The sequence below is a fragment of the Ornithodoros turicata genome, unplaced genomic scaffold (assembly GCF_037126465.1).
Source record: "Ornithodoros turicata isolate Travis unplaced genomic scaffold, ASM3712646v1 ctg00000864.1, whole genome shotgun sequence".
Classification (NCBI taxonomy): Eukaryota; Metazoa; Arthropoda; class Arachnida; order Ixodida; family Argasidae; genus Ornithodoros; species Ornithodoros turicata.
The window spans coordinates 134,644-151,490 of record NW_026999408.1 but is presented as its reverse complement, the minus strand read 5'-3'; the positions used below and the strand labels follow the sequence as shown (position 1 = coordinate 151,490).

Below are 16,847 nucleotides of genomic sequence, written 5' to 3'. Positions count from 1 at the left end.
ATGAAAGAAGGGAAAAAAGAAACTTATTTTGTGGGAAGCATTGTAATGTGTGACCACTTCAAATGCATATAGCATGAAGTAAATAAAAAATAACCTAACTGCAGTATCGGATGAGTAACTGTTACTGAATTACATTTTAGTTTCAGTATAACATAATTACTTTCGAGCCATGTAACGATAATTAAACAGATAAATGGTGAGCGGATTACGTCAATATGGGAAGTCGGTGTGTTACACTTACACATGAGCGTGCACTCTTAAAAATGAACTTCCCCACATAGCACGCTCCTAGCCAACCATCATCCTGAATGACAACGTTTTCGCCCTCGATTTGTTGAAAACGGAAGGAGGAGCCTATTTTGTGCCATTATGCACGGCACAAAATAGGCTCCTCCTCCCGTTTTCAACAAATCGAGGGCGAAAACGTTGTCATTCAGGATGATGGTTGGCTAGGAGCGTGCTATGTGGGGAAGTTCATTTCTAAGAGCGTGGTGGCTACTGGAGCCATGCCTAAAGATTACGTCACCTTCGGCCGCCGGTCATGCCTTGCATAGCCCAGAGGGTGTTGACTACGTATACAGCCACCTGACCTTGCACTTCCTACAAATTGAGCTGTGGTATTCGAGTTAAGGCAGTGATCTGACAAAGTTTGGACATCCTGCGAGGGAAAACAGCGCGACACGGGACAAGAGACGGCACACGTGTTGAATATCGCGGTATTCAACACGTCGTCTATTTGTCCCACCTCATTGGTCATCGCAGCAGAATTATTTGGGATTCTCAGCGCCATAAGGGTATGCCGCCAATGTACCAGGCGCTGACTCCTATAGGGTATCCTAAGTGATTCCACAAGTGGCATTCTGGGTCCTCTGCAAAGCCGACCGATAAAAAGCAATTTACTGTTCAACAACGTCACTGTTCCGAAGGATAGATCCCCACCCCAAGTACAGAATACATTCAAGACACCCAGACCACTGGAATCTTTACTGTACAATCTAAGGGGAAAAAAAGGTAGAATTTCCTACCCAAAGTTGCAGCAGGACAGTACTTCTACCATTTTGTGCCAACCCACACGGGACTTCTCTCCCCTCCCCCCCACCCGGGTATAAGCGGCGGCGTCCCTTTCCCTTCCTCCTCTCTCTCACGTTTGCTCTAAGAAAAAAAAAAGGGTAGAATTTCCTACCCAAGCTGGTAGAACGACAGATTCTACTCTGTAGTTTGTTTCTACTCTGCAGCTGTACCCAAAAGATAAAACTGGTTGGAGTAGAAATGTGGTTGCAATGCAGCTCTACCGAAATGGGTAGAAAATCATACCTTTTTTTTCTTAGAGTGTACCGATTCCGGCTGAACGTTCCCCTTGGCCACGCGTTCCTATACACCGTATCGGGAAAGCTCCGTTAGCAGTCCGCACCCAGAATACTGCTCGGCTGCCAGCGATACACAGCAAGTCGTGAAATGCTACGGAGAGCGTTGGATAGATACGACGACGGTACTCATGACACAAAAAGAGTATGAAAGAACTGATGTTCTGAGGCTGGAACAACATAGAAGGGACAAATATATACAAAGTATGTCCCTTCTATGTTGTTCCAATCTCAGAACATCAGTTCTTTCATGTTCATCAGTTGCCGCCTGCGTCGATTCCCGTCGTATGAATGTGTGTGTGAGTAAGCAAAAATGTAAGAGTGAAAGGAGGATCAGTGAGAGAGAGAGAGTGGCTGGTTTGTCCCTTCAGATGACGCACCCTGGAAGTCGCTGAGAAGGCGTGTTAGCTTAGCTCAATTGGTAGAGCCCTGGACCGGCAATCCAGACGATGTGGGTTCGAGTCCTACAGCTGGCTAACCTTCTCAGTGACTTTCATCTTTCACCAAAAGAGTACTCGGTGACACGGCAAGTTGTGTTCCACTCTGGTTTCCTTCCTTAGGTCCGTCATAGAACGCACATCCTCTTATAGAAATCGGTATAGCTACAAATACTTGCCACCCTACGCGTGCTGAAGCAGCCGGCCAATGTAGAGTTGGGCCCAACCTCTCCATATTTTCCTTTCATTCAAAATAACACACCAAAAAATCCTGTATCCCGGCATGCAAATCTGAGGACCACCACAATAAGCAAATTCTGTGCTGGCCACTTTCGGCAGAGTACCAGCAGGTAGACACCAGAAGGGACGAGGAAACATTTAGGATTTCTAACCTACCAGCATGTCCGCACACTTTCGTGCTGAACACTCGCTACAAAGAGGCCCACCAGGGGTGCCACTACAATCCATCCATCCGTGACGCACTAATAGGTCAGTACGTTCAGGGATGTTTTTGTGCCTAAAATGCATGAGTATGCATCGATGCATGGGGAATTCCGCAGGTCCTCGGTCTGTCGTAGAGCAGTATGTATTACGTGGAGCGGTATTGTGCATTTCGTCTTGATTCAAAGGATGCTGGGATAACGAGCATGCAAATTTCCACCATTATTCCACTAATTACAATACAACAGCTAAGTCAGGAATGCCCCACCTTCCAGCATCGCGAAAGAGGCGAAAACAGCGTGTGGTCACATGCAAGTCCCCCTAAAAAGGTCAATAGACAACACAATGTGCAAACAAATATTGTCACTGACCGTGGGCGTGAGGCATCGGAGACACCTGGTGTTTCAGATGGTCTTGGGTCAGTACAGTGTCTCGCACCGTGAGTTCTGCCACGTCTGCACTCGGCGACTTCATTTTCATGCAGGCGCTGACTTTTGCAGCATCGCGGTAAAGGACCGGAGGCTCGGTGGAAAGCGGAATCGAGTGGTCCATCGAAGTGGTCCATCCGGTCCATCGAGTCCGGAATCGAGTGGTGGGACACAGGAGTTCCGTAGTTAGATCCCGGCGAAGAATTTCGCCAGGGCTACTGTCACAGTGTTATCGCTGACTACAGCTCTACAGGCTCACTTCACGTGGAGTGCAGTCGCTACCTGCTCTGTCTTTCGGATATTCCAACCGCCTTCCGTCGGAGATGCTGGACAAAAGCACGCGGCAGTTCGTCCACTGCAAGGCCCCGCAATAGTCGAAACTGCCACCCAAACACGTCAACTGAGAGAAGGCTCGCCGAGTAGAATAAAGCACAGAAGCAAGTCACAGGAGATGTATTGGCACCAAAGAGGAGGACCATCAACAACAGGGGTTGGCTTCCTGAAACGTCCCAGAAGTACGTACTGTAATCAAGTAGGAGAGCTACCTACGGAGGTCGTCCGCTTTACACTGACCGGAACTCTACCTTACATGCCGGATAACAAGGCTCCCAATGAGATATTGCTTGTTGTGCACGCCCCCTATCACGCAAACAATCCTGGAACTTCGGAAGGGTCGCTACACAGGGTAGTATCCTGGTGTGCGTATTAGAACTTGATGCGCCTCACGAGGCGCCGCCATTTCGGATTATCTGAGTAGTCAACACTATTGTGCTGTGTACGTTGTGCAATGTGTGTATTGCCATGAAGTAGGGAACCCAGGGTGTGGACTTCCGGCATTTCACATTAGTGTCAGTACCAGTAGTGGACCCTAATAATGTGTTGGGTACCTCGAGACCATGAAAGTTAGCACACCAAGGCAGGGGTGTGTATCGTCATCAAGTAGGAGAACTACCTATGGAGAGGTAGTGCATACTAGGAGAACTACATATGGAGGTAGTCCCCTTTACACCGACGGAATATGTTACATACCTGGTGCGCTCCCAAGGAGAGAGTGATTTTTGTATCCTGAGAGTGTGCTATACCATGCGAACTGAAACATCGGAAGAGTCGCTACGGAGGGCAGTAGTGTTCTAGAATGTGTCTCTACTGGAAGATGGGAAAAAGCGCAATACCTGACCACATCGCGTTTCACTCAGATCACTATACTATTTAGATCATTTGTTCTCCTCCTCCTCCTTCATTTCAGATATCTGTACGGTAGCCAACACTATATTTGCTGAGCACCTTTGCGATCCCACACAACAAGACATACGAACACCATCATCACATTAATCAGCTCTTGGAGGCATCCCTTCGATGCAAGCCGTCTGGGACACCACCCGTCTAAGTAGTGTTGCAAGTGGAGCACACTCTGCAAAGGCATGTCCCAGAGTATGATTTTCGCACCAGGTCGAGCACGCAAGAGTGACTGAATCGTGCAAAAAGGAGCGATTTCGCAGGTGGATGAGATTATGGACATGAAGGAAGCTCGGCTGCCTTTCAAGTATTGCGCCCTAATTTTCTTCTACTTTGGAACTGCAGGGTACAGGTGGTTGTCTATTGGTAGATGCGGGTGGTCTTGGGTCACTAGTTCCACGATGTCTAGCGACGTGAGTTCTACCACGCGTACACTCGGCGACTTGGTTCCCATGCAGACGATAGCTTTTGCAACATCGCGGTAAAGCACAAGAGGCTGGGTGTAACGCGGAGTAGTGTGGTTTAGTGGGACTTCAAAATTTCGTAGGTTGGTCCCAGCGATTCGTCAGGGCTACGGTCAATCAGACTGCGGCTCCACAGGCCCACTCCATGTGAAGTGTCGTATAGCTCTATGTTTGGGATATTCTGCCCACCTTGCTCTCGGAGAAGGTGAATGACAACACCTGGTAGTTGGTCCACTGCAAGGCCCCACAAGAAACTCTCACCGAGGTTACGGTCACCGGCCAAGATTCTCTTCTCTACTTCCTTGGCGTATTATAGCCGTAGTAGCCTTTGCGCAAAAAAAAAAAAAAACGCAAATCATCACCATCATCTTCTTCTCTACTTCCGCCACTGTGTTTATAAATGTCTCTTGGACAGTCCCAGTACATTCGAAGACAAAGCCAAAAATCTTAATCTTCGTGACAGCTTGTACGCCGATGTGAGCGACGTTCATGTTCCCGTTTATAACCAAAAGCGACACTTGCTACGATTCGGTTGTCCGCCGCTTTCCATGCAAGCCACTTCGATGGCTTTCATCACGAGCTCGTGCTTGGAACGACGATGGCGACATCTTCTGCGAAGGCTAAAACTGGAACAATTGGTTAACACACCTGTAAATGCAGACGTTCTATTAGGGCTAAGTATTGAAGGTTCCAAATTAAGGGCTGTAAGGGGTGTATGTACTTGAGTCAAGTACATAGACATTCTAAGAAAAAAAGGAGTACTTTTACTCCTTTTGGGGACTAAATGCATTGCCACAAAAAATAGTCCCTTTCGGGAGTAAATGCACGGGAGTAAATGAATGTCACAGAGCGGAGACTGCATTTGACGCGCTGTTGTAAGAATCCCAAGTACATAATTCGTGTGCATGCGTGAAAATACTTTGAAGCAAACCGTCAACCGTGATATATCGAGTTATATAAAATCTTCCGCCATACATAGGGCACAATTTGCGAAGAAAGTTGCGCTGTTTCTTACTCTGTGTGGCTGGAAAATTGCTACGTTGGCTGGGTTATACAGCCTTATGCCGTTTAAATTGACCAAGGGCACATATATACGTAGACTGTTGCATTCAGGAGTCCATTCGCGAAGTTCAGTGACAATTTGCAGTCCTGGGGAGTAAATGTCGGGTTAGAAGACTAAAATGGGGAGTAATTGCAATGAAGGGGAGTAGAAGCTGCAATTACTCCCCATTTTACTCCTTTTTTTTTTTTTTTTCTTAGAGTGCGGTAGTGGCGCAGGCATACATCCCTGCCTCATCCGTCACTTTGTTGGAAATGGCGACGAGACGAATCCCATCCCTGACGCCTGTGCTGTGGTGTAACTGTACAAGGTTCGTATATGTACTGCACAATTTTTTTGTGTAGCACGGGCACTTTGGAGTGCACCAAATATGCACTGTCGGCTGAATGTGTCAAATGCCTGCGTCTGGTCCTGGCTTAGGCTAGTTCCAGTCAGGCCACGATCTCTCACCAATTGATCGAGACAGTGTAGTGTGATGGCCTGGCCCGAAGCTGAGCTCACTGCCCCTCGACGCAGGGAGCTTGGTTGGGGCCTATATTTGTGGGAGATCTGATTGTGAGCCACAGCTGAGAAGGCTACTGGGAATCCAGGCTTTAAATTTCCGTCTGATTGCAATATTTTTGTAGAGTAACATATAACCATGGTTCCCTTAATAAACATAGGTAGCCTTCTAGTTTGCAGGCAAAGGCAAATGTTCAGCAGTTCTGTTAGTTTCTTCCCAATGACTGACCAAAATCTGCAGTAGAATGCTACTGGGAGTTCATCCGGGCATGTGGCCTTGTTCTTCTGCCACACGTCTAAATGTGAAGCTCTTCCTCCGTGATGGGACCGTCGGGCACCAACATTTCCTTCTGGGGACAGATGCTGTCGGTTCCTGGGGTAGTTGAAAGTTGGAGTTGAATCTTGCATAATATTCTTAGCAGGCTCGTGTAACACCCGATTGATTCGTCTGCAGCTTGCCCTTATATATATATCTGTTAGCTGGGCAGAACTTTACCCCAGGCGTTTACGGAGATTTCGGAGGCACCATATGTTCTTCTTCCATTCCTCTACACGCTTACATGTCTGCGCCATGTCCCATTGGGTGATCTGACAGGTATGCTCCTTTGAGACGTGCTATTGCTTCTTTGAGTCCTGGTACACGTGAGCCCGGTTTGCGGAGGATGACAGCCGCAACGGTTACTAGCTCTCTTCGGATCTCCCTCTAACGTCCTTTGTCCGCCTCATGTACGCTTTCTTTATAGTCTCTTTGAGAACGTCCTTTGACCCCTAATTACGTTTCTGGCGCTGGTATGGGTACATGACTTGTTTTACCTTCGTTCTTACAAATTTGGAGTCAAAGAAGGCCCGGTTGAGCCGCCAGCATCCAAGTCCTCGTTTCGGGAACGCTTCTTTTGGCAACCCCAGGAGATAGCACTGGGTGGTCGCTGAGGGCTGTGTGATGCACCTCAATTTCAGAGCAACAGGCAAAGAGGTTTCGCGATATCTGTACGCCGTGGACACCACTTAGGGAACCACACCGCATCCGCGTGCATCTTGCCGCTCCAGGATGTAACAATTCCCAAGGTCGATGGCGTCAATGAGCTCTGACAGCATGTAACTATCATAATAGCTAGAAACCAATATAGCGAAGAGGGGGATCCCAAGAAGTGAGCCGCCATGAGCGATACGGTGTTCCTAAAATGTTACAAACGGTATCTCCTACAAGTTCCGTGCGCCGTTTCCCGCATGTGGCAGCATAAGGTTTAAGCAGCGCAATACTCGTCCATTACGGAATAGGAAGCAACCCAAGTGCACACGATGATATCACACACACACACTAGAATACACTTCGCACACGGCATGGCACACGGAGCCCAGGGGAAGGAAGCAAGACTTGGATTGGATTGGATTGGATACCAGGGTGCCGAAGCGGACTGGCGTTCACGCGTGGAAGGGCTGTGGCCGAATCCACCGTTTCGGTCATGGCGTCTCAAGGACTTCGATGCTGAGAGTATCGACTCCGTAGAAGTACTTTGCTCTTCCCCATTACTCTCTCTTTCTCAGATTTTCTCCTAGCTCCCTCCTCATGACTTCTATGCTTGACAGAGGCCTGCTGCCAGCTCTCCATCTGCAGCAACGGCCGTTCTCAGCACTTCTATGTATTTCAGTAGTGCAGTTGCAATCCACATATAGAATCAACCGAGACGCTCCCACCATGTGGGAGTCTAATGCTTCTGTCTGTGTCGCTCTGAGTTTTGCCTTTGTTGGCAGCATAGATACACAGCACACGACCGATTTCAGTCGCGCGTGTATCGCATGGCAACGTCTCTCTTCTGGGGTTCAGAAAGATAATTCCTACGCCTTGTCCACCGCCGGGGCCCAAATCCCAACTGGATGTGTTTTGTCAAAATGAAGGGTTTTGCTGGTTCTTGAAAATAATATTTCTTGAACACGCAAAATCCGACATCGCAAAGCCCCTGGCCTGCGTTAATACCACTCGCTGATTTGCTGAGGATATGATGCCGGAAGGTTCCGTAACAGACTGCATGCCTGGTGTGAAATTTACGCAGAGTTCTTCCATCCTTCCACCAAGGCAGTGTCCCATTCTGCCCTTGAGTAACTCGACGTTCGCGCCTCGACACACGTCGATAAGCACGTCTAATCTCCATCGCTAGCTGTTTTCTTCTCATGTCACGCACACTCTCACAGTTCTGTTGTCAGGGGTTCCTTCTTTTCATTCCGAGGACTTGTTTGTGTCGACCTCGTCTTGGGTGCCTATTTCAGGCTGGTAAGGAATAGTTTCCTTCCTACGAGGATCGCTTGCGAGGATGTTTTCTTTTGCGACGACGCTTATGCTGTCTCTGTGAAGCTGCAGATGCTTCATACTGTCTGCCATGGAGAACCACTTGTGCCGCCTTTGCGGAAGAATTAATTTTCGTATCACGTCCTTCGTATCATCATTGATTTTCGCAATTTTCCATAGGAATGTCCTCAGTCGCGCTTACATCTCTTACTTCATCATTCTTATGTGCCGCGGCACCTTGCTCTTCAGTCGTGCGCGAGGCATATTTCGCATTTTTCGAAGGTGTATCCTCGGTGGGGACCTCAACCGCACTTACATCTCTTACATCTCGTTGTCATATAGCTCGGCAGCCTTCCCTTCAGACATTTTTCTCTTTCGTTCGTATTTTCCCAGTCAACCATTTCATCATGCCCTGTGTCCTCGGATATATCAGGAAGCGCCGCGTGGGCGTGTCTGAATACAGGAGCGAACGTACGGCGGCGACACCTGCTCACCGGGTGATCTCCCCCACAGCGCGAAAAGAAGAGAAAAGAGGTATTCGCGGCTGAAGCGGTCGAACGCCTTTTCCTGGATCGACGACAGCGTAAGGCCCTGCAAGCCACGTACACGTATCCAGCGTATTAGGTCATCTAAGGTGAGAACATGCATCTGCGCTGTCCGGCCTTCGATGCACGCCGCATGACTAGTACCCAGCAGTACAGGTATCGCTGGAGTTAGACGATCGCGAAGCATTTAGCCACAGCCTTGTAATCGCAATTTAGTAAGGTAATTGGACGCCACGCCCCGAGGCTGGTTCGTCTACTCTGGTCCTTACACAATATGATTATATGATTTCGGCTGTCATGGAACTGTGCATACAGCCTTCCTCTATACACTACGTAGATGTGTGTAATGTTATCAAGTATATAGGGGCTCTTTTACACATATTCCAACTATACAGGATGAGAGCGGTATAAGTAACTCTCTTTTGGTGCCTGCGGGTTGTATCCAGTACCCGTAATCGTTCGACTTTTCCAGAGATGAGGGTACCGTCCTTCAAGGGCTCCTTCAGAAATGACCTTGAGGTAATGTGACCAGAGGTCCCGCGTTTGCGGTCGTGGTACCGCTGTCCCACCAGACTGCTTAGGGACGGTGTTTTGTCCCGTTTTTGGGCTGGAACGATGTCCGAATGAAAAAATTGGCGAAACAAGCGTTTTCTACTGCACCCGTTGCCCTCTTCCGGCTCACATCTTTCCACGATCTGTCAAATAGAATATTATGATGTGTTGGCTAACAAGCCATCCCTTTGACAATTACTGCGTGGAAAGCAAAGATCGCTTGCACACGCTTTGCTCATCGTGGTGGTGGTGGTGGTGGTTGTGAAAGGGCTCACCGTTGTCGGCCTCACATAGGTGGGCAACGTCACGACTGACGCCCTGGTAGAATGTGCGTCCTGGGCCGACTTCTAAGGGAACTGTGCCGACATATGTCCCTTTGCTCATCAAGCTGCCTCGGTAGGAGGATAATGGTCTAGATATAACAATCAATCATTGCGACGCTGGCTATGGTGACGAAATGGAAGTGCAGGTTCAGCGATTCAGCAAGTTCGGGACGAGATTTTCCGTTCATATTCGTACAAGTGTGAGGACACGGTAAACAGAATACATCCGGGTCAAAGTATTTAATGTGTGCGCTCGGCGGTACGAAAATTTGCAAACTGTAATAACGGTTAAACTCCGCGTCTCAAGCACAGAAGACTGAACACAATCTGGACTACAATCTGGACAACTCGTGCCCGAGGCTCGCGCACAACTTTTACATCGTCCTCGCTAGTGTCTTGTGTTAGTGCACCCTCCTCACCTACTTCATTTGGGGAAAACAAGAAATGCCTAAATGGTACGTATGACGTCATTACGCCTGAAAGGACCACTCCGGGCGACCACTGAGGTACCACTCCGCACACAAGGTCTACGCCATCGTTTGTCATAGAGGGCGCGTTTCTTTCCACGCTTTCAAACCAAATGTGGTTACCTGCGACCGACGGCTGCCACGGATAGGTAAAATAAATGGCGGACAAAAGCGATTCCACCGATTAAATCCCACATACGATCAAAAATTAATGCACAAATTCGAGAACATAAGAACCTGTATCATTCGGAAACCGGCATCTGCGTTCATAATGCGAGACTTCCTGAATCTCTTATTTATCTGGACGACCCATCTTATAAATAATGAGGTAGCTTCCAGATTTTTTAGAGCGGCACATGAGACAATCGCCTTCCGTGTATACTTCCCCGCTCTCTTTTTTTACGCTTCCTTCGTTATTTTCAGAATCGAGAGAGGCGATCGATGTACTATTTCGTGCACTCGTTTTCGAAGCTTCTGTGCCCGGTTTTCATTTCTTTTTTTTTTTTTCGTTTTTTTTTTCTGGAATCCACCTAACCTCGTCTGATTGTGGTATGTGTGTGTGTATAGTATAACAGTTTCGTTCTAATCTGCATTCGACGAAGCCGTGCGGCTCTATGGAACACGAAACGAAACGTACGCCACCTACACGACAAATAAAAACAGTATACCGAAGCAGCATACTTTCAGAGCACACAGCAGAAAACGATCTGCGTGTAAGTTCTACCGGTATCGTCCTAGACTGCGGCCCCGGGTTGACATTCTCTCCAGCCATATCCAGCTCCCCGGGATATGTCATCAGGTAGGCCTTATAAACAGGGTCATATTTTTTTTCGATTTCGGGTGTACAGAAATAGGGTGGTATTACGATCACGCCTTCCGGTATTATTAGTGCGCTAAACTATAAAGCGAGCATTTGGTGAGCATTGGCGCCACATTTGGCGATATGGCAACGCAAACAGTGCGACGCCTACAGTATGCACATGTGGAACAGCGCGTGTGTTTTTGCGTAGATTTCTAGGTATTAGAGCGTACTACGGCTACAGCAAGGCTTGTTGTGGGCGCACGCGTGTTGTACAGAAAACGTCTCTGGTACAGTAAAGTCTCGCATCCTCTTATGTACTACATGAGGCTATGACCCTCGTTACATCGAAGTCGATAACACCGCGTAATAATCAATATAAGTGGCCATTCGAAAAAAAAAAAGCGGAAGTGCCGCGAAAAAAGGGACAGTATAGCTTCGGAAGCACGCGCACAGCTCTACGTGTGTAGTACAGTCAAACTCCTTTATAGCGAACACCTTTTTAACGAAAATACCACTACAGCAAAATTTTTTGCGGTCCCGCTGGAGCCCTATACGCCCAATAATGTACATCCTTTTTAATGAAAATACCTTTACTGCAAATTTTTTTTTGCTGTTCCCTGAGTTTTGTTGTAAAGGAGTTTGACTGTACGGACTTCTGTCGGTTCGTTCTTCGCACTAAGCGGAGCCGGCCGGCAGGACACTTCGGATAATCGGCATAGAATAGAAGCACATGCATTTCGGTCCGAACATCGTGAGACTCCACATAAAGCGATAGCCCAAAAAGAGCGATTCCATTATAACGAATTAAGGTTTGCTGAAAGTGGATTGGTACACTCGAGCTACAACGTTGAATGGCAATACGTGGCAATTGAGGTGTAACCGTGTCCTAGTAAAATAGAATACGGGCATAGATATAGGCTCGAGTAAGTTTCCATTTTGTTTCTTTTTTCCCCAGAAAGAGCCAAACCATAAACATGAAGCTCGAATATTCCCGTGGTTAACTGGTTAATAGTGTGTAGAAAGTGCGCGAAGCACGGCAACAACATGCTCCACAGCATTTTTAATCATTCTATGATACATAAAATGGAGACAAAGTGAAGAGTGCTTCCGATACGAGAAAAGCGATGCACGGGATGTCTCAAGTTGAGTGAAGCTGCACATTGTTGGCAGTCGTTCTGCGCAAGTTGATTTATTTATTTTTCGTAATACGTGTAATTACTAATTTAACTGAGATTACAGATGAAATTTATGAGCCCGCGCAATGCTTTGCGATCAAGTACCTTGTACGAGGATCCTTTTCCAGGTTGTCATGCAAGCACGTGAGGTTTGCTAAAAATAGCACGTGGCTACCCGCCGTGGCGAATGGGTAGTAACGCTAAGCGTGCTGTGACAGAGGTGGGCAAATGCCCTCACGATCTTTGCCCTCACCTCAATTTTCGTCCCAGATGTTTTTGCTCCCCTCACATCGCCTCATTTTTTGGAGGGACTTCGTTCCTCACCTCAATTAGTTTCTGAAAAATGTTCCTCACCTCACCTCAACATTTTCCAGAACACTTTTCCTCACCTCACCTCAACCTTCATTCTAAAGTATCTTCCTCACCTCACCGCAACCTCCCTTCTAAAGTATATTCACCTATACTTGTTATAATTTTTGCCTCGTCGAGCAGTTTCTGTAAGACGTTTTCACGTCACAATAATTGCTCTTTCAATTAGGAGTGGCGTCGCTCATAGCCATAGTTGCTTCGCGGTGCTAACACGGAATGAAAAAGTATTAGGAGCGGGCAGGTGTATACGTTGTAGTTGGCTTTTTACTGCTTCGTTGGTTGATTCCTGACAACAAGTACCCACAACTAAGATTCATTACCTTGCTTGGTTCGTCCTTCTTGCGACAAGTATCCACTACATGTACGATCAGTAAAAATTTGACGTAGGGTACATGGGTTGAGAAGTTGCACAAACCGAGCAATTCTGAGTTTGTTTTTCGTACTGGCAAGGCAGGAATGGCTTTTATCGAGTATCTCTCAAGCGAGAATGATAATGGAGCTGCGGAAGTCGTTTTCGGGATGCAGCTGGTACGAATTACTTGTACATTTTGCATTTTTGTCTGTTATGACTTTATATTATCGATCAATATTATTTAAATAGCAGACGTATTCATTTGTAGCCGGAATCCGGGGACATTTTCTTCGAGACCCTTGTTTTGAAGCAATCAGGTAGACGTGCTGTACGGATTACTAGTGACTTATATGTTGACTTACTAATTAAATTACTTTATGTAGACACAGACCTCTTGTGCCTTTTCACCTAACTTCATTGCCGTATTAAAAGCTCAATGGTTCAACTTGTGGCAATACGGAATATATGCCAGTATTTGAGCTTGTTGCAATTAAAGCGCGTGTTGTTGCCTCAATTTCTTACATCAGTCTCTGATAAGATACGTGAAAGACATCTGCTTACAGACTGACTTCGGCTTTGTTTAAATCTGAACACTCTACTCACGAAACTATATTGGCTTGTTCACGTGTGTCACATCATGTATGTGACTCAACTGACTGGTTTGATTGTATTGAAATCTGAGCTAAATACATAAAACACACAAAAGCTATATTCACTGCATTCGTGCATTGTACGTGTATCTGATCTGACACGTCTATCATGTATCTGACTCAACCGAAAGCCACGGGCTTACAGCGAACACATTTTAGTGTAGGGAGCCTATGCTCACAGTACAAAAACATTTCTGCTACATTGGTAATAGAAAAAGCTGGCCCTCGGTGCCCTTTTAAGAGATCGCGCAATTGAATATAGCCTTTTGAATATAGCCAATTGAATATAGCCTTTATAAACTTTTTCGTCACCTCAATCTCAATTTCGGAATTTTTTCCTCACTCACCTCACCTCAACGTCCTTGTCAAAAACTTTTCCTCACTTCACCTCAACCTCCCTCTCGAAACAGTTTCCTCACCTCACCTCAATCTCTCTTTTGAGAATTTTTCCTCACCTCACCTCAATGTGCGTGAGGTGAGGGTGAGGGCATCCTCTCCCTCATTTGCCCTCGTGAGGATGCCCACTTCTGGCTGTGAATGAATGAAGCAGTGCGGCTCTGCGGAAGTGGACTGAAGGAAGAAGACTTGATTCGATTCAGGAGTTCCTGTCGAGGTCATGGCATGACTTCGGGACCACAGGTATCCCCGACCAGCGGCAGCTCCACTTTCCCGTAGCCACACCCATGAATAACAGGGTTACCTTCGGATAAATCCCACAGGAGGCACGAAGTCAAGAAGACTGAATATAGAGCTGCTTAGATCGTCTGTCCCACGACGTACTTTCGGATGAACCGGAGATTGACTTCCTCTTGAATATGAATAATGTTATTGGCCGACTTCATCGGCTCACACCAAGCAGTAGGCACGATGCAAGAGCAAGATCTTAGCTTCAGGAGCCACATAGCAGCGCCTCGGAATAATTTGTGTGTGATAGTCAGTATCGTCATACCGTCTTGCATTCCCATGTCATGTCAAAGGCAAGCACCACTGTTGTGCTGTGCACTCGGTGCAGCGCCACCTCCCGGACCCAGCACCACCTACTCACCTACACCTACTCTACACTACTCTACCTATCTCACGCTATCAAGTGCGCGTCACCACCACGTGCCACCACCACATAAATTTGTTCGTCTCTGGTCTGCTCCAATGGTCTGTCCAAGTTGAACTTCTGCGCAGGAAAAGGAAAAATGGGCGGAGAAATCACGTGGGCAGCGTTCCTTCACTCACCAGTCGGTGCGGAGTAATAACCAACGTGCTCCATGTTGTGGTTGCGGTTACTTCGTTGACGTACGTGATATTTCTGCCGATTTAGTCCATCGGTGTCGCACACTTTCATGTTTTTTTTTTCGCCCCCATGAGCAAGGTATGCGTAGTGGACGGCTGTACATCGCAGCACCACGGCGTCCCCATATTTCGCTTCCCACAACGCAAAGCACGAAAGCCACGACAGCATGAGACAAAGAAAGGTTGGAAAAAGCACGTGACAAAGCGTCTGTCCACTGAGGAAGCAGCGATAAGGGCGCATTCGCAGACGGGCCACAACACTATATATGGTGAAAGAAAGGAAGCCACGCGGTTAGTGGTGAAAGGGTGCCCTGGTGAAAGTTTGCCCACCTCACAGAGGTGGGCAACGTCACGACTGACGCCCTGGGGGGATCTTTGTCTGGGCCCACTTCCAAGGGAACTGTGCCGACATATGTCTGAAAGCGTCTGAAGAAAACCCAGGAAAAACACACAGAGAGCACAGCCGACGCACGGATTCGAACCCGAGTCACCTCCCAGTCTCGACGTGGCATGGCCAGCACTCTAACCACTGAGTCATGCGAGCTGTGGCGAGCCACGTGGACCCCACGTGCAGTTTATTCTGGTATCCAATCGGACCGTTCTACATGCACGAGGGGAAAGGGAAAAGCTGAGCTATAGGTAAAATGAAAGTAGGTCAGCGCCAAAGGCTGACCTAATTTCATAGCGTATAGTATTGTGAAGAACAAATAGACCTCGACACACGAAACGTCATCATGACGTTGATAGACACACTGAAACCGAAACGAATCGGAAGGGGAGGGCTGGGTTCCACGAATGGACTCTTGTTCGCTGCCTCCTTTTGAAAGAAAAGTAGGACTGAAGGTCGCGTCCCTTTCAGGAACCATCGTAATATACCCTCAAGACCGTCGCTTTCGGGTGCAACCTTGTTCGCCCCCTAGCTTCGAGCGTAGTTGAACTATACCAAATTGGTGGCGCTGTCAATCAGTATGACATCATTTGTTTACAAACAGGGAGAGGTCTACTGATGACGAGGCCCGCGTCCCTCTCAAGATTTCACTTGGCTAAGAGCTAACTCGCGGTCAGCTCATTAAGGCCCCGAATAGATTTCCTTTTTTATGACTTACCTTTTGTGCGCAGGTGCTTTGACTGGAATGAACCGGATACGAGTGAGGAGTCCTTCAGGCGAAGCCGAGGTCCGCCGTCGGAAACGCAGCGTCGTCCAGCTAGCAGGCATACTCAACTGCGTGTCCGGCTGCAATCCGCTTCGCTACCGGGGTTATGGATGCTTCTGCGGCTACAGAGGCGATGGAACTCCCGTCGACCCTATCGACAGGTGTGTTTCGTTGCCTGATCTTCATAACGAAACCAATAGTACTCTGACACACGCATACACACACACATACATTGGATGGTGATGGAGTGGGCGATTCACCGCCGCTGAGGCGGTACACTGCCCTATTTCGCGTTGGGGGAGGATGAAGGGATGATGATGGGGCTTTCAAAGAGCCGTCGCCAGACCGGTGGAGCACAAGTACTCCGCCAGAAGACGAAAGCCCTGCGTCTGGTGGGCAGCGTACGACCACGGACCGAGGATCTTCGCTAGGTTGAACGGCCGCTTGTCAATGCGTTGCATAGAGAGTTCCATTAGGGCACGCTCGTGGTGGTATTGCCCACAAGCCAGGATGTCGTGGCTGAGGTCGCCGTGCACTCCACAAGTGGGGCAGAGGGAAGACGAGGTGGAGCCGAGACGGTGTTGAAAGGCAGGCGTAAAGGCAACGTTGAGCCTCATGCGGTGGAAGAGAGCAGTGAAGGAGCGCGGTAGTCGCGGAGGAAGGACGAGAGAAAGCGTGGGGTCTACGTCAGAGAAAAGAGAGTGAGCTATGTCGTGTTCCCACTGAGCCTGCATCTTGGGACCGGTGAGTGTCGAGAGGAGGTGTCTTCGGTCGCCCGACGACATCATTATCGAGGAGAAAGCTGCGTGCTGATGGGCGTTCAATGCGGCTCTGTCTGCTTCTTCGTTGCCGCTGATACCGACATATCCGGAAATCCACTGCAATACTCCAGTGTGCCCTGCAATGGTCGCCTTCTTATAAGCTTGCAGGATGTCAAAGACAACAGGACCGAGGAGTCC

General features: G+C 48.0%; 1 non-coding gene across 1 annotated transcript; it reads left to right on the top strand.

The window, feature by feature from the left end:
* The first annotated feature begins 1,767 nt into the window (after positions 1-1,767).
* Positions 1,768-1,840, top strand: Trnaa-ggc (transfer RNA alanine (anticodon GGC)). Its single transcript has one exon. It is a non-coding gene; the product is annotated as a tRNA-Ala (tRNA).
* The last annotated feature ends 15,007 nt before the right edge of the window (positions 1,841-16,847 follow it).